The sequence below is a fragment of the Tinamus guttatus genome, unplaced genomic scaffold (genome assembly GCF_059628265.1).
Source record: "Tinamus guttatus ecotype Peru unplaced genomic scaffold, ASM5962826v1 Tinamus_guttatus_pri_ptg000150l, whole genome shotgun sequence".
In the NCBI taxonomy this organism is placed as follows: domain Eukaryota; kingdom Metazoa; phylum Chordata; class Aves; order Tinamiformes; family Tinamidae; genus Tinamus; species Tinamus guttatus.
Genome location: NW_028288684.1, coordinates 2,276,389 through 2,297,317, shown reverse-complemented (window position 1 = coordinate 2,297,317; position 20,929 = coordinate 2,276,389). Strand labels below are relative to the sequence as shown.

The 20,929-nt window shown below is 38.4% G+C and overlaps 1 protein-coding gene across 1 annotated transcript in view; it reads left to right on the top strand.

The window, feature by feature from the left end:
- FREM2 (FRAS1 related extracellular matrix 2) overlaps positions 1–20,929 on the top strand; it is a 117,508-nt gene that overhangs the window by 45,881 nt on the left and 50,698 nt on the right. The gene's annotated exons all lie outside the window — the stretch shown is intronic.

Here is a 20,929-nt window from a genome sequence, read left to right as displayed (position 1 = left end):
TGTGGAATTATGCCTGAAGATTTATTAAACGATTTAGAAATGCAGGAAAGCTGCAGCCATAGTACTTAATATTGTTAATCTCAGAAAGCATGTAATGACACTGCAGCAAAGATTGTCTTGACTTCTTACCGTAAGGTTAACATTAATGTTATTGACTCTGATCTTCAAGCTCTAATTTGCCAATGATTTTGAGGTCCTGCTCAGTGCAGAACTAGCCATCTTTCTTCCCTGAAGCATTTTAACATCTGAAATTGGTGAGTTTTGTGTTAGTTACATGAAACTAGAGCTCCTGGGTTGATGGAAGAAAGGTGCTTTAATTCTCTCTCCATCATCGTTCTGGGGAAATCTGAAATTCCAGGATTTTTTACTCCACAGTCTTTACTTTACTCCTTATGTTGTTGCATAAGGACACGTGCCAGAAGCAAACAGAAAATTCCTAATTTAAAGTAGAGGAGTCTTTTCAGAATGGTTGGCCTTGTTTAGCTGGTTATACTGTGTTTACTATTTCTATAACTGAATCCAGAAAAAAAAATCATAGGATTGCTTGCATTTTAAAATACAAACTAATTCATTTTCATTTGTATGTAAGAAATCAAAAACCTAAAAATGGTACTGCAAGCCAGTATGCCAGGTTTGATAAAATGAACCTGTAATGAGCTAATATATAAATTGATAAATATCCGATAAAGTTCTTGCAAGCAAAGCAACTAGGAAGGTGACTTGATAAAATAATAAGGTCTGTGATCTAGATGTTGGTCATCTCTTTACTGTGCAGCACTGAAGCATCATTCTGAGGTCCTATATCTCATACATGCATAAATATCCTTCAATTTTTATTGGCTTTTTTTCCCTCATTCACAGAGCTATTTTCCTGTGTGTCTGGAATGATTATCATCACCTTTTGTGTGCAGACTGTACATGTTTTAAAGATGGATTTTTATGTGCCCCTGCTGTTATTGTGTAAGCAGGAAGCAAGCCTTGCTTTATTGTAGGCTCAGATTAGTGTAAAAAACAGTGAAATTGAGTCAGATCTGAGATTGTTTCCATACCCTCCATGACCTTCCTGCAAGAGAATATGGTGATTCTCTTGCATGCACTGTCATGTACTATTAAAACATCACCGCACTTAAAACGAACTTGAGCAAACATGAAATGCCAAGATAGTTTAATTGGTGCCAGAGGTTAATATTGTGTGTATATGTGTTAGTTGCATTTACTGTAACAAGACCAAGAGGAACAAAGAAAACTAAAGAACACATTCAGATTCTTACTCAAATGGAGACTGCAGCCTCTTCACTGCTTTTCCCCTGATATCTGTCGCATTGATGTGTTTATTCTCTAGCATGTAAGTAAACGATGAAAGTATTTTCCAGCAGTCAGCCACATACAGCCATTACCTATATGAATAGACTCGGTATCAGTGAGAATACTACACCACTTGTGTGTTTTCAGAGTTAGCCTGGATATAAGGGGCCCTTATTTGAAATATTACAGAAGAGAGCAGCTAAAACCTTGGTTTACATATGAGCTCCACATTCTTCATCTTTCATTTTGTATGGCAGCTCAAGATGCTGAATGGGTTAGTAAATGTTATACAATTACAGACACATTAAGCAGTGGCTGCTTTAACACATTTCACAGGCCAATGGGGTCTGCAAAAACAGAGTATATTTTGTATATTCTAACGCTTATCTGGATTTTGATCCTTAGCAGGTTGTTTTCAATGGCACATCATTAATCAAAGAGAAATTCCCTTTTTTTTTTTCTGTCTCCTGCAGAGAAATTGAAACTGGACTTTCTGTTCCTTTCTCTTCATGTTTTAATCTTGCACACATTGTAGACAATTCTTATAGGTGTTGTGGTGATTGTACTTGTGGGTGTTACATGTGTGTGTGTTACAGGTAAGTGTCTGTGGGTATGTATGAAAGCATAAAGTTTAAGGGAATTAATTTTTAAAGTCTTAAGTTTTGACAGGAAGAGGTTTTGTTTTGTTTTGTTCTGTTTTGTTTTGTTTTGTTTTTCCTCCTGCTAGGACATTGAATTCTCGCTTTCTGAATTGTGTTCTTGTCTATAAAGTGGGTGGCTGCTGCGCTACATCAGTTAGATGCCTCAAAAATCAAGCTGCAAGATTTCAGGAATGGCCAATGGACCTGATGGAAGGGAAGTCCTGTAGAGAAATGCTGTGCTGAGAATCTGCACTGTGCTGGGAATCTGCACTGTGCTGAGAATCTGCACAGTGCAGACTCTCAGCACAGTGCAGACTCTCAGCACAGTGCAGATTCTCAGCACAGTGCAGATTCTCAGCACAGCATTTCTCTACAAACTCCAATGAAATTTCTGCAGGATAAACTTTTTTCTCAGTGGAATTAATATGAAAAAATACAATCTTAGACATAATGGCTAGATTTGCAATTTTACTGATTTATACAAACAAAAATGATTGTGAAAGAGTATTTTTCAGCACCTACCATTGCTGCCAGCAGCAAAGCTCTGCTTTCATAAGCAACGCTTAGTTTATGGTTGTTGAAATCATACCCGAAGCTATGTCTGAAGGCTGCAGTTTACCTGTCAGTTTAGGCCAATCTGAGACTAACACCAAAACTGGATAGCACTCGTTTTGCTTCTCTCTCGGTGGCGTGTTCCTGTGTTGTCCTTCAGGCTGCCTATTAGACACAGACAAACAATCAGACCTTCTGGTTAAAGCTATGGAGCAGGGATGTAGCATTTGCTAGGGCTTGCAAATCTTTCTTCTAGCAGTAGAGCCGGCTTCCATGTAGCATGAGATTTATTCTTCCATCTCCCTCCCTCTGTCCCAGAGAAAAAAAAAAAAGAAGGTTTAAATGTGAAGTGTACAAGTTTGTGCTGCATTGAAGATGCCTTAAGTTAGGTATCTAAATGCAAGTATCTGAATGTGCTTAAATGTTTAAGGTCACACTAGAGGTCACACATGAAGATGTAGTTAATACAGTCAGGGGAATTACAGGACTATTCAGCTGACGAAATGCGTCTGCTTTATGGTGAGCTGGGTACTCCTGTGGACAGCATGGGGTGGGATCCAGTTGCCTCAGGATTGAGTGCATTTTGATCAGCTCCAGGCAGCCTGCCTGAGCTCCGTCTGCCCCTGCAGGAGGACATGGTTTTTTGGTCAGTCCTGTCATGTCTGCCAGCCCTGGGCAGATGTCCCAGATACCCGGAAGGGTCTCAGCGTCTCATTAAGTACCTATCTTTAGGCAAAAAAATTCTAATACATTCACTGAACCTTCACTGACTACAGTGGATCCTTAGGATGACTAGCTTAGGATACTGCTATCTACAGTGTCTAAAGTTAGGTGAAAGGGATCCCAGAAATATCTTCTCATAAAACCCTGTAAAACATGGGTTGACTGTACATGGCTGTAATTCAAAGTAATAATGTTGCAGAGAGAGTTCTAGAGAGAAGGTGGGATAAAACTTCCAGCTGCTGCTGCTAGCAAAGAACAGACCAGGAGCTGCAACTAGCAGGTCTACAAACTAGATCACTTGTAAAAGGGTAATGATTTCGGCTGTGGTTACAATTATGAGCTACTCATACTTGCCCAACAAAGGCCTCTGCTGTGAAATATAAGTCTTGTCACCCCAGAAAAGGGTTGCATGAGTATGTATGTTTAAAGGAAAAAAATGAATGCCATATGTACTCAGTAGGGTTTTAAACTTGTGTTGAAATTTGCACGAAGAACCACTGTTTTTTTTCTTTTTTTTTTTTGCCAGAACATGGTCCTCTGAAAGATTTATTTATTTTTTATTTTTTTTGTTGAGATGTTTCTAGCAAGGAGCATGTCAAGCTGTGTAGAACCAGCAAAGGCTTAGTACTTTTCAGCCTAAAGACTTAACATTTTCCACGTGAAAATATGAGTAATGGAAGATGACAGCTCAGTGTGTTATATCAATCTAAACTGCATTATGGAAGGCAGGAGAGATTGTCTGACATTAATGTATTGGGAAGGGAGCAGTAGAAATTTCTCAAACAAGAACAGAGTACTTGCTCACAGAAGGGAAAATTATAAATGTGTGTTATGGGAATCTATATGAGGTGGTTTCCTCTGTGTGGGTCGTAGGAGCCTGTAGCAACCTTAGGTAAGGATTACCAGGGTATTGGAAACACACACGGGTATTAGACCAGTGAGAGGCAGATAGAAAGGAACCTGATAGCATGGGACATGATTCAGATTGCCTGTAGTTTTCCTCACTTTGCTGTTGACAAATTGTGTTGCCAGGTAAAGGAGTCACAGGATGAAGTCAGTAAGCTGCATAGCATCCGAGAAGATCAGCAGATAGGGTATTCTCAGAGACCATGCAGCTCCAGGTGTCCTAACCCACCACAGTAGTGGAGTTGCTGGAGAGCTCTGTGCCGTGTGACACGGTACGTCATAACACTGGTCACTTCTCATAGGAGGAGAAAGGCTCTCACTCCTCCTGACAACCTGCAGTTGATGAACAGGTTTAGTGCTCTCCAAGCTGGGGAAGAATTGGGCATGGCTCCAAGGGAAGGAACTGGGCCAGCAGAACCTGTGCCATGCAGGAACACCTGGAAGAAGGGGGAGCGATTGTTGTGGGTGACTCCCTGCTGCAGGGGATGGAAGCACCAATCTGCCAACCTGATCTCTTGTCTAGAGAAGTTTATTGCCTGCCAGCAGCTCAAATATGAAATGTCATGGAAAGACTTCCAAGACTTATCCATGCGTCAGACTATTACCCTCTACTGTTTTTCCACATGGACACTAATGATACCAATGGCAGCTTGAGAACCATCAAACAGGATTTCAGATCTCTGAGGAAAGTGATCAGGGGTCTGGAGCCCAGATCATTTTCTCCTCAATCCTGCCAATAAGGAGGAAGAATGGGAGGAGGAGGAGGGAGATTTTCCAAGTTGACAACTGGCTGTGCCACTGGTGTTGGCAACAGGGTTTTGGTTTCTACAACCATGGGACCATGTTTGAAGATCGACCACTCATAGGAAGAGATGGGATCCACCTCACTAAGAGAGGGGTACATGTGTCTTTGCCAGCATGTTGGCCAGTGCAGTAAGGAGCACTTTAATAAGAAAGATGGGAAAAGGGGAGAATTATAGTGTAGTCAGCAAAACATTGCTCAAGTTGGGATGCCTGCAGCAGGTGCATGCAGCCAAGGAAGTATGCACAAGATATCACTATGGAAGATCCTCTTGTACTCCCCTGGAAAGGAAAACCTGCGGGCCCAGTTACCTCCCTGAAATGCCTGTACACCATTTCACATGCACGGGGAATAAACAGGAAGAATTAGAGATTTGCATGCAGCCACAGTGCCATGATCTCACTGCGCTTACAGAGACTTAGTGGGTTAGGTCACATGACTGGAATGCTGCCATGGATGACTACGTGCTTTCTAGGAAAGACAGGCCAGGAAGGCAAGGTGGTGGAGTTGCTCTTTATGTGAGAGAGCAACTGGAATGTATGGAGTTCAGTTGAGGGGTGGATAAAGAGCGAGTCAAGAGTTTGTGGGTAAAGATTAAAAGACAGACCAAAATAGGTGACACTGTTACGGGTGTTTAGTACACCTGATCAGGAAGAAAAAGTCAATGAGACTTTCTACAGACAGCTGTAAGTATTCTCACAAGCACAAGCCCTGGTTCTCATGGGCAACTTCAACAAATAGGCCAGGAGGTCCCTGCAGAGCATTGATGCTAACTTTTTGACACAGGTGATGGAGAGGTCAATTAGGAGAGATGAACTGCTGGTATTAACAAACAAAGAAGGAGTGGTTGGAGACTTGAAGATTGGGGGCAGCCTTGGCTGCAGTGACCTTGAAAAAAAGCTCTGGGAGATTTTTCCTAAAACTTAATGGAAAAATGTAAATCTGCATGAACTGAATGTTTACATCTGTCATTTGTATATACCAGGTGTGAAGTTGTTTAGCATTAATAGTATTTTCCATGTTCCACACAAGCTCCACAGTGTTAACATTGACAGTCATATTGCATGTTTATTGATAATTGCATTTCTCACTGCCTATCAAGTAGATTCAAGCCACAGATGTGAAAGGTGAACTTCAGTTCACTGTTGGTGTTAGAAAAAGAGTATGCTGAAATTCTAAGTATGGAGAGAATTGTGGAAATTATACTCACTGGAAACATAAATGTTTATAATTTTTCATCTCCTGTACCTGACAAAGGTTAAAGCATTATAAATATTAGTTTTACTACAGTCGGAAGATTTATACCTTTTTGGGTATGTCTCTTAAAGAGTTCTAAGTACTGTAAGCTGTTTGCTTGACATATCATTTAGATTTTCTAGGAAGATAATGAAAGTTTTCACATACTGTTCTCGTATTGACCCCAGTGCTCTAAATTGCTTGACAGTGTAGGATCTAAACTCTTTCAATTTTTATCCTCTATAATGACACAAATAAAATTTTCCTAAATAACCTTTGGAATCAAATCTTGCAGCATGGTGAAGGATACTGTAGCAAATTCCCTCACAGGATGTCTCACACTCCCCATCCCTCATGTTGTGTATTTATTGGTGTCTGTTTTGTTTCATGGTTTTAGGTTACGAAAAGGCACATGATATTTTTCCTATGGTAAGAAGTTTGATCATTTTGCCATTTTGGATTCAATATATTTAATAAATGATGCTGTGCCCCTAGATTTCAAATTTCCTATGAAAGTCTCTGAGATTTATGAGAGAACATTACAAAAAATGTTATAAGTACCAGAAGCCATAAACTAAGTAATCACTATTTTTGAACATGATGCTCATTGGTTAAGCTCTTTCACAGATTCACGATGCTTACCCAAAATAAATACCCACTGTTACTTAATACGTGTTTGGGGAGATCTAATGCTCTTTTGGAGAATTCAGTAACAGTATGTTTGTTTTTTATTACTTTTATATTTATTTTGATTTCAAAAAGACTTCAGTTTTTTGTTCATACTTTATAAAAATGCAATATTCAAAGCATCATTAAAATGTATTCTTTTTTATTTCACTATCCTATCAGATTTAGTTGTCTTTCCGTCACTATATATTATGATTCTTTTCTCTTTACAAAATTTCCACAGGACACTTGATCAGTTATCACTTCATAGGTGGTGAGATTGCAGAGTTCACAGGGACAGGAGATCATAAAAGTTTTTTGATATTTATATTAATATCTGTTTTTCATTTAACTTTTGCAAACAGTGGGTTTACTAGAAAGTTAGGTGAAGGGGTATATTCTGTGATGAAATTTGGTCTAAATAATTTAGATCTGGAAAATAAATGTATTTGTTACACTTTCTTCTTTTCTTTTGATACCATGCTCATATAGGAAACCATTATTTTAATTCCTGTTCAAACTTATTCGTTTTTTTATGTTTTTCTTTTCTCCCTTAATACTCTTGTGTCACATTTTATTGAGATTTACTGCTTCAAGAGATGGATTTTCTGGTATCCTACTGAAAGGTACTGAAGAGGCTGTATTTTAAAACAAACCCAGATCAACTGAAGCAGATAGATTGACACTAAATTCTAATTATGGAGCAAAGTGAAATTAAGTTTCAGTTTGGTTATAAAACAAATCTATCAAGAGTATTAAGACTGTAATTATGATACAATATTTGTATAAAAGAGATGAATGGTTTAGAGTCCTTTTCTACTAAGACTCCCTTGCAGGGCAGTTGTTTTATTTTGGAAAATGTCAGGGAAGATCATCTGTGGGAATAAAACATTTTCAAGGTAATATGCCTTCTTAGGGAAACAGAACAGAGAGAACATATACTTTAGGATTTTCAAGGAACAAACAGTGCAGTGATACTCTCTTGCTAAAATGAACTTCCTACTTTCCAGATATTGGATATTAAATAGTTACTCAATTAAATAGTTGCCTAATTAAAAAAAAAGATGAAAAATCATATATATGTCAACAGAAGTGCTAGTGAAATTCCTTTTATTCTGGATTTTGGTTTCACCATAAAATCTGACCACATATATCAGCATAAAAGATAACATAGGTGGCAGAATCACCAAAGAAATAGGAGTTCTCTGCCAATAAATTCTGGCCTACTTGCATAAGGACTTGCTCATGCCAAGTCTGTCCTTAGATGTTATATCTACAGAATACTCTTCTCCAGACATCCTAGGCTTTTTTCTCACGTAAAGCTTTTATGATCAGTTGTTGTATCAGTCCTCAAAAAGTGGAGAGTTAATGTTACAAAGCCAGCCTTGATAAGCTCTTCATGGTTTAAGAGGAGATCACATTTGCTTTAAAGTTGAAATATAACATAGCTATTAATGGATATATTCAAACTTCTTCTGGAATATTACCAGAATTATAAGAATCTCTCTAAGAAATATCTACATGCAGTGAAAATCAAAACATCATCCTGTGGATCTTCAATGTGCTTATGCATAACATTTTTTATTCAGAATACGTTGTATATTTGATAAGGGAGCAAAATATTAGCCTTAAAGGCTGTAACTTTCTCAGGTAATACACTGTGTGAATCTCATTATCCAGCAGTGTTTGAGTAGCTGTGTTCTGAGATGCCTTAGGGAGAAAAAGATCAATCATAGTCCAAATGAGACCGTTCTGTGGCAGTGGAATGAAGGTTTCCATCCCATTCTGCAGTACTTTTAAATAGGCTTCTGTTCTGTTTATCAAAAAGTGATTCAGAGGAAGTGGTGTTCTGTGAGGATGCTCCCTAGTGTGAAAATTGGCTGTAAATTTGTCTGACAAATTCCTCAAACCTGTACTTGTCTCTAGTTATTGAACAGTGCCAAATGAAAACTTCAAAATAACTGGAAGTCTTGGCCAATATATCCATAAGCAGTTATGAATTTACAACAAGAAGGCCATGGCAGACCAGACGGAAGGTGTTTTTTATGGTCACGGATGGGTAGAAAAGAGAAGAATTTAACCATCAAGCTGTAGAGCACACTGTGGAAAAATACTGAGAGAATCCAAGATAAAAACTGTCCAACTCATTTGTTTCCTAGTAGCCAAAATAAAACTTTTCGATCTATAGAGCAGCACAATCCTTGCTGAGTTGTTCTGGGTAGATCTTAATCTAGTCTACCTAGTTGCTCAGGAGTTGGCAATCAGCAGGGCTGGAGCAGAGCACTGAACTGGAGAGGTTCCGTGTTGCTTTTGGCAGGACCTGAGCTTTGTGGCATTCCACTCTGTGCCACGTAGACATACCAGCTCAACTGGAGACAGCTTGTGCATCTCTAGAATGACGCAGCACTCTATCTTGTCCCCATTTTCATGTACCAAATTACAGCAAGTGTGTCTTCATTGAACAGGTAGTTTTTGAGACAGTACACTCTCAGGTTTCATCTCACCCCTCCCTCCTATGTTCTTTAACATAAGGACTTTTATCAGACTTACCCTGAAAGTTGCCTATTAACTAAAGGAAGTGAAAATAAGGTGTTTTCCCACGATCATGTTATGCTATTACTCTTACTAACTTTACAAGAAGCTACTGTGTTAGTAGGTGAAGAGGTGAAGAACAGAGCTCACATTCTGGCAGTTGAGGATTTTGCAACATATATGAGCTTTAATAATAGAAGATCAGAATCATGCCCATAGGATTACTTAGACAAAGACTTTCCAAGATCAGATTATGTTCTCTTGACATTCTTGAGTCAGGATATTTGGAAAAAAAAGTGTGAGACATCCTCTGGACTGCAGTGCCCAATTTTAGTTACTACTTTTTGAAGAGCTGTTCAAACTGTACGAGTTGGAGAGAAGGGCAAGAAGTCTCTGCCTTGCCGAGCTGGAAATTGATGAGCTTGTGACGAGCAAGAGGATTTTCATTCTGGCTGTCTTTGGCCATTGCGGGAAAGATCTACGTGATCCTAGACAGTGATCTAAGAAATCTTTCAGTTCAGAGGTAAACATCAGAATAGAGATCGCAGATTGTTACTGGAATGATTGCTAGAGATGACAAGTGAGTTTGGACTTAGAGGGCAAAGGCTATGTATGGTTGCAAACCTATATGGGTATGTGTAATGTTGCCTTCTTTTCTGATGTGAAAAATAGCTAAAAATAACTGGAATAATTAACAGATTAATGGTTATATAAGAACAGGTGGAACCCTCCTCTCAATAACATAAACTGATCAGCACTTTTATACTGATACAGCTGCACGTGCTGGGGCAGAGAGAGTGAAGGAAGTGCCATTTAAAAATAATAGCCAGATTTTATGTATTCAGATTTTATATACTGTTTGCATTCATTGCGCTTTTCAAACAAAAGGCCTAACAGGCCTAGGTAGACAAATAATAAACAAGCAAACTCCTTTTAAAAAGTTATGTCATAGGTGGGAGTTTGGAAAACTAGTAACACTAGAATCCAGTCTCCAATTGGCAAAATAGTATTCTGACCATATTGATTCTTTGAAAGGGTTAAGGTAGGAACATTTTTTCTAGCATAGACAAAGCTATAGCAGATAGAAAATCGATTAGCAAGGATGTGGGCATTTGTATGACTTTAACTTGCATGTGTGAATATTGAAAATATTGAAACTTCATTATATACTACATATTGTTTCAGATTTTTCTCTAAAAAGATAGGAAGTCATAGCCATATGACTTGCTTTAATATGTATGCATCTAGAGTAGATTATTTTGTACAGAAGGGAAGCTGTGGATTGTTTAACCAGCTGACCAGCTGGTTATCCATAGATGATCTCAGAATTTCATTTTCCTTGTATGTCACACAGTGGCCCCACCATCAGTGGCATTTTATGACACACACAAGTAGCTGTGTGAAGAGCAGACTCTTCCACAGTCTGGTCTGCTGATATTAAACTAACTGACAACCATGCCTGTTCAGGCCTATTAAACAGAGCAAGAAACCCAATCTAAGTTAAGTGTTTAAGTTTTACACACTTCTAATGAAACAATCCTATAAATAAGTGCCTAATTTTCTTCTCTAATCAAAGGGCGAAGGAAGAGAAGTGCCTTTGCAGTCATCCAAGGGAGAGAAGCCAACAGTTACTTGGAAGGATTTGAGTAGTCCCCTAAAATTATCTGGCAGAAAGGCTGCTGAGACTGATTGTCTGAGTTGCCCTTTGAATCTGCTTGTGCAGATGAGCTTCATCGTCATGTCTCCTGGGCCTTGTGTGCCCATCTTGGTTGTACCACAGTTCTTCACTGCCTGGCACTTGTGGGCATTTTCCTGGTGTTCCCAATGGGATGAGTCTCCCGAGGCCCATGGCTGCATCTCCTGCATGGTGCTGCCTACTACAAGTAATAGCTATCCAAATAAGTAGCAAAGATACTATCTTTCTTTTTTGGCGGGGGGAGGAGGATGTATAAATGTTTTGAATGGCCATGAAAGAATTTTAAAATCACAAGTTTAACATGGCCAACCAAGAGGAGGATAAGCGGGGTCTGAGAGCTCAGCCCCAGGAGCTTTCCTAGGCACAGCATGGGCGCCCTGGTTGCACTGCGAGGAGGGAGCGCTCGGCTCTACATGACAGCCATGACGCCGGCGCTGATGGACGACGTTCAGGAGGCTGCGGTCACGTCCCGACAGGACTGTGCTGCTCCCCTTCAAACATGTGGCAACACCTTCTTCCATAATGCGAGACATTTGTGCTAGTTGGCACGTTAGAACTCCTGTGGTCACACCTCCCCACGTCTCTGTACAAAAGCTGAGGGGAAATATGTAAACTTGGGACCGCAGATCAACCCAGGCCTTTAGCTGCCTGCGTGTGATAGCCAGCACTCTCAGTGGGAGTCGGACTTGGCTGCTGGTGGAAACTTGTTCCCTTGCCTTTGGGAAAAAGCTGAAGGATTTTAATTTCTGAAAACATGTAGGAGGATGGTCTCAGAAATCTTGATCAAGGACTTCCCAAAAGCCCGAGTGATGCCAAGTTTATTTCAGCTTGGCTTGTGAAAAAACTTACATTGGTTATTTAAGGTCAATATGTAATTTTATTAAAAAAGAATTTTACCAAATGTAATATGATTTTAGGCTCTTGTCAGTTATCAAGATGTTGCAGTATTTTGTGCTATTTTACAAGTATTTGAAGACATACAACAGTACTTGAACCTGCCATCCCCTTTAAAGCTGAGTAAAATGTGAAGAGTTTAAAATTAAATTCAATGGTATTGTCACTGAAATGGTTCTATGTTTTAAATTTTATTAATTTATTTAAAATCTCTTCACATTTAATTTTTTAAAAATTTAATTTTAAAGATGGAGTTTTTCTATTGACAGCTTTCATTCGATTGCTTAACTGTCTCAAATCTTCGAGAGATGATGTAGAGAGATTGAAAGAATGTGTTCTTTCAATCCAGAATTCACATTGAGTTGTCATAATTTCACTGTCACTTCTGTCCCCCGTCCCTCTGAAGTATTTGGGTTGAGCCTGGGCTGTTATCTTGGGAAACTCCCAATGATCATGCAGATTCTGCAGTTAGTTCAGAATTTCTTTCTTTTCTCTACTTAATTTTGGTATTTAGACAGACCTCTTTATACTTGGATGTGAATCTTTGAAGGAATTTGGGGTTACTCCCAAATTTTATTTATATATACTGTGTCTACAGCATTAGGAACATGAGAATATAGGATAATATAAGAATGGAGGAATGCAGTTGAAGTAATTTATTGAACTCATATCTACCTCCTTTGCAAGGCATGTTTTAAGGCAAAGTTATAAATGTTTAGAAAGGAACCTGTTATTGTCTTTGTAACGGTAATGGCTGTTTTATTTTTTATGTTTTGATGTTTTCACTTTGTCCTTCCTGAGTAGGGTTAAATCACTGTAAGGTTAAAGGATTGGCATAGCTTAAAAGAGATCAAAACCACCACAAAGGAGTTTCTCCAGTCAAATAAAATTTAAAGTCAAGTATTCAAGATTACCCAGTACAATTAATCTGAAATGAATTAAAAGTAAAAGTTAAGTGAACTGCCTGGCACTTGTTCTCCTCTAGTCAGTCAGGCATTTTATTTGTTGCATTGCCAGAACAGAAAGTTCCAAAATACAAATCTGTAGAAGTAAATTCTTAATAAAACACTAGTTCAATCACTTTGACATGGAGTTAAAGGAGTAGTTTTCCTATAGGTGCTCATTCATTTACAACAAGAATGCTGCCCAGAAATCAAATTGTTTAAATGGAGAAGCTATTCCAATTTATTTATAGTAGGTTTTGCAAATAACAACAATGTCTTTAATGCATCTCATACATTTTTTGTTAAGACTGTAAATCTGAGATTTATGAGTCTGGATTGTCATCTGAAATGGAAAGGAATTCTCCGCAAAGACATCATTTAACATTCAGAGTTAAAAAGTTCAACTAGCAGACAAGTTTGCCAGTTATTTTGCCACAAATACTTATTTCAAATTCATTATGAAAAATTAAGGACCTCAGGTTCAGGTGGCACCCACTCATATACTCAGTACTCAGAAGCATTGAAATATTAGGCACTCACACAACAGAGTTTGCTGGAATAGGGCCTGAATGAAGGAAGTGTGATTTCAAAAAAGGAAAATCTTCTTCGACCAGGCTACTTACTGACGGTAATTTCTTTGTGAACTACTGTGTGTGCATGATACTACTCTATAGGTATAAACAAATGAAAGTCCCATATAAAGCAGTACCTAAGCAAGCAGCTCTCTTTTCTGATAGAAACATGCTAGTAAACCCACTATTTTCTGATAGAATAAATCAAATCTTGCTCAATTCAGCTGGAGTCCGCTGTTTGGGAGTCGTCTGGCGCCGCAAGAGGAATTAGCGAACAGAAACCTGAAAACTACTAAGTTTATTTTAAGAATGTGTTGCCAGAGATCTAATAAATTTACTTACCGCTGCAGGCCATGCATTCATGCAGTCTTACTGATCCAGGTGGTGTTTTTTTTTTTTTTTTTCCTTTTAGAGGGAGGCACAGGGTGTGGATCCTTAGGAAAACAGGTATTCTGCTTTAGGTAACAGGGGTATTGTTTAATGATAGACATGACAGCCTGAAGGGATGTTTGGGTTTTCACTACTACTACCCAACAGAGAGCTTAAATTATTTTTCTACTGTGAAGTTAGTTACACAAAACAGTTATCAGTTTAATGGCAGCACAGAAATAGTTATTTAATGAATCAATAATTCCTCCAAATCAAATATGTATATTAACATATATCTATAAAAATATTTGGAAGATGAATTTTAAAGTGTTTGAATTTACAATCTGCAGATTTATCAGTTCAGGACTGGTTGTATCTTTGAGCTTTCTCAGGACTCTTTGTGCACCCATGAAAATCACAGTTTTATGTATCTGAATGTAAGCTGTCTGCCTGGCTCTGTAATCTCCTTTCCTAATCAGCAGAGTGAGCCAGATCCTTCCAGGGGGCAATCCACTTCATCCTATTAGAATTAAATATAACTACATTTCCTGGAGAGGCTTTGCTTTCAATTGGTTGTGCCTGGACAGCTAGCTTTAATTATCTGTCTTTTAAATGATAAAACTAGATTAAACTAATCCTAGCCTTAGTGACCGGTCTCATCTTTACCTGTTCTGGAACAGAAGCCAGTTATTAGATTCCTCTACCTGGGACCTGGCCAAAAATACATTGCTTATTGGATGTGACTATTCAGTGGGAACTATTGAATTTAGCCGCTCTGATTTTTTTTTTCTGTAGAGAGGCAGTGGTCATCAAGTACAGAATACATTTCAAAAACACCATTTCAAAATACAGAGTTATCACAGCTGTACAGCAAGAGCAACTGCTGAGTGCAACTAATACAGCAGTCTGCAGACAGCTCTGCTTCCTAATGTCTTCCGTCTTCTGTGTCAGGAGGGACACTGTTGTTCCCTGTCCCCTTTCAGAAGTTTCCTTTGCTACCCGTCCCCTGTTTTGGGGTTTGTCCTGCTTCTTTTGAACTTAATTACATGAGCTGGGTCTCTAGAAAGGAGGACAGGTTCCCAAGCAGTTGAGGCTTTCTGTTCTTTTTCCTTTAGTACTGTCAAATCAAGGCTATTAGAAGTGCTCACTACTTGCTGATTAGTTAAATTGATCTCTAATAACTGGCTAACAAACAGAGGAATATCAATCAAGAGACAGATAGCATATTTTTATTTTCTATTTTGTCTCCTGTTCATCAGTTCAGAAGCAGTAACGGGACAGAATAAAGGTTTTCTTCATTTTTTGTGTCCTGGTATCAGCGGAGTGTTCAATACAGCATGAACTTTGGCATGTGCTTGCCAGTTTCTTTAAGGTCTGTCATCCAAATAGCAGCCTGTCAAGGACTGTTTGACCTCAAATACTGGGTAGGGGCAGGTTCATTCAGTACAGCGTAACTCCAAGCTTTCACAGTATATATTCATGCTGTGTGTTATTTGTAGTATGTCCTTATCCCATAATACGCTCACTTTCATCCCTTTAGATGTCTCCTTATGTTTTCCTTTTTGTTTTTCCAATATTAAATGCCTTCTGATGGATCAGAGTTTCATTACGAATTGTTTTGAGCACATTCTATTATGACCATGCCACTCCTCTCAATATTCAGTGAGACAAAGTATTTCTTGAAAGAAATACTTGTGAGTTCTGATTTTTCATGAGAACAGATTTGTAATTATTAGTAAGTCTGCCTTCCCTGGCAATTTCCAAAGAAATCTTTGCATATAAACTGGATGATGATCTGTCCATTATGTCAATGAGATTTAGATCAGACTTTTTTTCATTGTTGTCTTCACAATAACCTGTGTGGCTGCACTGTGTACGTTGCAGTGTTTTAAAGTGATGTAATATTTTCTTCTTGGTATGCGCAAACACCAAATATTGTATCAATTCCTTTCTGAAATTGCCAATTTGTATTTTCTGTGAAATGGCTAATAAATGTTTGTGTCTAATGAGCTGACAGTGCTTTACATGCAGTTTGCTTTTAATTTCACTTAAACTCTTTGCCCTCTTACAAGAAAATCTAGGCTGCCTCTGACCTAGTTTAAATGTCCATCTCAAAATAAGATGAATCAAATTCTAGAGTGTGACTGTCTGAGGAAGTTATCGTCTAAGGTGATCCTGTGAATACTGTTATATACATCTCCCCCAGCTATACATTTTGGACACTTACTAAGTATCTGAATGGAGAGAAGCAATTTTCTCATCCTGTGAAAAGCTTCTGAGATATTTTTATCTTGAATTACATCAAAAAATCAAAATTCTTATAATATTCTGCAGAATAATTGAGCAGATTACAATGAGAATAAACTGATTGCAATATTAATATGAAAAGCTATATACACCTAAAAAACTCAGACTATTTAAAACAATGAAATTCAAATTTCATTTCAAGCAGTACTTTAGGTGAAGAGAGTAATCAAAGTCAGTCTTTCTTTTTGTGAACAGTTTGTTTTTTGATGGATTGGTAGAAGATTGGTAGAAGAAGAAATAATATTTGTCCTGTTCTAGTTTGTTTAGTCTTGCTAAGAACTTTCAGGGTTGCCTGACGTCTTGCATTTCATTAAGGACACTTTCTGCAGCGCACATAAGTGTATGCACAAGGATTTCAGCAGTACCTCTGAATCCATGAAATTATTGCATAGTCACCAGCCTGAAGTGGAGCTGTAGAAATGGGAAGTTTACAGAAAAAATAAATTAATAATAAAACCACTAGTGATCTTTTCGATTCCCTTGGAATCAGATACAAAGCTAGCCACTTAGTAGCTCTGCAGGCTTCAACTACGTGTACTGCTCTAGCATCTGTCTTTGGTGATTCAGCCAGGGTTGATAATGAATTTTCCCTACTCATTTGTCTGTTTTGCTCTTTTCTTTGCTCCTCTCTTTGAAGAGAGGCTCCACAGCCTCTCCGTGCAGCCAAGAGGATGAAGGTAGCCTGCCTCTTGGTAAACTAATTTATACTGAGGTTGATTTAAACTGAACTTGCTGTAAAGCTGGGAAATGCTGGGTGAATAGTAACTGAAGAGCTATCGCATGTTTGCCTCCACAGTTTCTGCTAATGAGAACCTGGTTAATCTCTTAATCCCAAACTGGTTGGTCTCCATCAGAAGAACAGGACATAAACTCCAATTGGGAATTCCTAAAATTAACCCAGCATGAATCTCAGCCTGCGCTTGGATACCTCCTTAGTTACGCTTAGCTGAATTTTACAGGATCAGAATTTAATATGCACTGTCTAGCTTTTCCATTCATGTCTCTTTTCTCACTTCCTCATCTGTTGTTCTCATAAAGCAACCACACAGTATTCTTCAAATATTTTTTCTACTATGTTACTTGAAGCATTTGTTTACTCAAAGCAGCCTTTCCAACTTGTTTCTTGGGGTAGACATGAAACAGGAGCAAAAAAAGGTTACAGAAACTACTGAAAGACGGAAACTGTCTGCAGTTCATTGGATACCAGCAATTACACTCCAGGCAAGCCAATTCCATAGCGCTGGGAAGTGTGTGTTTTCTCATGAGAAGTCAGAGAAACCATTGTTTTAGTTCCTAATCACTAGGGGCTATTTTGGGGGCTTGGGTTTGGTTGTTCTGCAAATATATTGAGTTACAGTGGCAGACAGAGTGCAGAAGGGTGCAGAGTTCACTAAGTTATTACAGTGATTGGATTCCATTACGGTACATTTGAGAAAGACTTGTAAAGATGAAGCATTTTAATGTGTTTCTAATTGGATACAATTATTAGGTTAACTTACACATGGCTGAAGTCAATTCAAAGTATTTTAATAAAAGTTTCTACATGCAGGTCTTGTTTGTATTTCGCTTCTGCAAATCATTTTTCTAAATGAAATTAGGCAGTTTTACAAGATATAAAGGCAGTTTTACAAGATGTGTTATTTCTCAAGATTTTTTATAGCAGAGAAAACAGTGCATAATGTGTTGTCCAATGCATTGAATAAAGATTATTTATGATCTATTTTCTACATTTTTATACAAACTATTAATTGTGACTATCAAATAGTGTGGGAATCAAAAAACATAGGAATTGCTGATGGTGAAAACAGGGAGCTTCATGGCTAAATGGGGAATCATATTTGAGACGTTGGAGACAGGTTTCTACATTTCATATCAGATTCTACTTCTAATAAGACTGTTGAAGTAACTTTATCCTTGTACTTAGTAACTAGCTTGGCTTGACAGTGAAGGAAGTGGCAAATGGAGGTTGAAAAAAATGAGAGAGATGTTTAAAGATGGAAGATTTCCTTTCTGTTCTCTGTCTCTGAAAATTTGTTTGCATTGAAGGCTGAGTTCAAGTTCAGGAGTGGATTTTCATTTTCAGATACTTCATATACCTGCTACATTGAGGAGATCCATAGCAAGGAAAAGGAGAGAGTATCACAGAATCACAGCATCACAGAATGGTTGAGGTTGGAAGGGACCTCTAGAGATCACCTAGTCCAACCAGCCATGCTTAAGCAGGGACACCTAGAGCACGTGGCACTGGGTCGCACAGAGTAGTGACAATTTTGGTAACCCTGACTGGAACATCCAGTGGGGTCAGATATTCTGAGCCAAAAAGGAAAAGCTGCAGGTCTGTGGCAAAGAATGGACAAACAGTGACAGGAATTGGAAAGAGATGGGGGAATAGGGAAGAAGTACATCATATGTTAAGATGTCCTGCTATAGTCTTAGTTACGCTATACAATGATTCCTGAACTATATAGGTGGGGTAATGCTGTATTTTGCTACTACAAGGCATCTGCTTTGATGCTCCCAGGCAATTGCAGCAATTAAGATATGCTGGTCATCCACTCCTTTCCAGAAAGCCCTTGGACGCTATTCTGAGGTACCATAACTTGCCATATACTTCAGTATTTTGAGCTGATAAGGCATGTAGTTAACTGCAAATATAGATCAGTTCAGGTTTGAACTATTTGAGACACTAAAGCTGAAATGTGTGTGAGTTGTAGATTGTGTGCTTGTGTCCACCACATATTTAAACCAGTAGTTCTTTGCGCAATGGAACAACTGATCCCAGATTTCCTTTGCTTTTTGTCCTGTGGTTGGAATCTCTTCTGTCTCCACCAATGCAAACTCTGATAGATGCTTTTTCTTCAGGCATTTATTCAGATATTTATATTTTTTCTTCATTGATATTCTCATTTATGATATGAAATGAACTCATGAAGCAGCATCCTTTTTTTTTTTCTCGGTAGTGATAGAAATTGGTTTTCTATCTTCTAGTGGTCAGACAATTTTCTTCACTTCTGTATCTTAGAAGCCTTTGTCAAATTAGATTTAAATAGGCCAGGGTGCTCACATATTTTTTTTTTCTCAGTAGATAAACAGACAAAAATTATTCTTGTACATTTGTCCCAAGAAGCTAATTTGAAGAGAGATACTTATGGAGGTAATACAATATGGTTAAGGTAAAGTAAGTACAGCTTTAGCTAACACTGTGGTTAGTGGTTTTTTAGTGGCAGTGCTCACCACAGGTTTTGGTCTGTGAACTTGTGGGCCTCCCTTTTCTCTGCAACAATAGAGATCAAAAGAGCAGAAAGAAGCAGGGCAGGGAGTGAAGTATAACACTCTGATAACCATTCCCCTCCTTTCACTTACATTGCCTTTAAGTTGGAGAGATTATACAAGTAAGTAAGTCCCATGAAGAAATAGAGAGGCTAGTCTTGGAAGCAGAGTAGAAGTAAATGAAAAAGTTGCCTATTTGTTCAAGGGAATAAAATGGAAGAAACTGGAAAGAGAAAAGCGACCTTCCATTTGCCCCTTCCTACAATAGCTCAGCTATGAATGAACTGAAATACTTAGATATATTTCTCTGCTATTCAGTTATATTTTTCTCTGGCTTGTGTGCAAAGGTCTTAAATTCTGAAGAGATTTATTTGTACATTTCTGATAATACCTGAACAAATCTTGTTCTGTAGCAGCACCTTGTGGGAAGGGAAGGGAATCAGATTACATCCTTTCACACAAACCAGCATTCACAAACGATAGTTGCTAAAAAAAACCTTATGTCTTCCATGAGCTAAGCAATTTATTTTATTCTTGCTGTGGAAATGGTAGCATTTTCCTGACCAAAGGCAAACACATCCCATGGAATGATACTCAGGACTTGACTGCTCCCTCTGCTACTATCCGTGGCATCCAGAGTTCCTGCACTAACAAGAAGTGCCTTTTTGCTGTGCAAAACTAGTAAGCAGCTGGTAATAAAGTACACACGAGAACGTAAAGTTGTGCTATACTTTGTCAGAGATGTGCTAATCTGATTTGCTGTTCTCCGTACAAATACTTGGTTTAGGTGAAATGGGTGAAATGGGTGCTACCTCTTTCAGCTCTTATTTTACACACTGGGAAAAAAGTGGCTTTTCCAGCCAGGTCTTCAACCATATGTTTACCTTAGTTGTTTCTGTAATATTTTTTTTTTTAGACTAAGATAAACACTATATATTCTGTCATTTGAATAAGCACTTATTACTGTTTTATGGTTGTATGAGTAGTATTAAATGTAAACACAGAAGCTTCATCTCTGCTGGGGGCAAAAGATTAAGCTGAGACATGCTCAGTTTGCAGGCAAGTGCTGTGTTTTGCTGGAGTAAGTGGCTTCCAAATCAACTCCAAAACCTGCTGCATTGCTTGGGCTTCAAAAATGAGCCAGCTTCCGATGATGATTATACAGATATTTTTGTTTGAGAAGAAGCACTGTGAAGGTTCTTTCCATCATTTGGATATGAAATTTGATCTTCCACTTTATGGGAAAGCCATCATCCGGAGCCCATGGCACATGTTAATCATTCAGTTTCCTCAGCAGTGTAGTGCTTTAGTGAGTTTTCAACTTCAGTTGAGTACACAAAAACTATCCATCTCAGTGAGCCTGCAGGAAAGCTGTTGTGAAATGGCTGAACTAGAGACCTGGGGAAGGATCCCTGGAGTTCACTTTCTTCCCAGGACTGTGGTACTACAGGTGTGTTCGGGGGAAAAAAAAGGTTAAGGACTCATTTTGATCTGTTTGAAAATTTCCCTTGCAA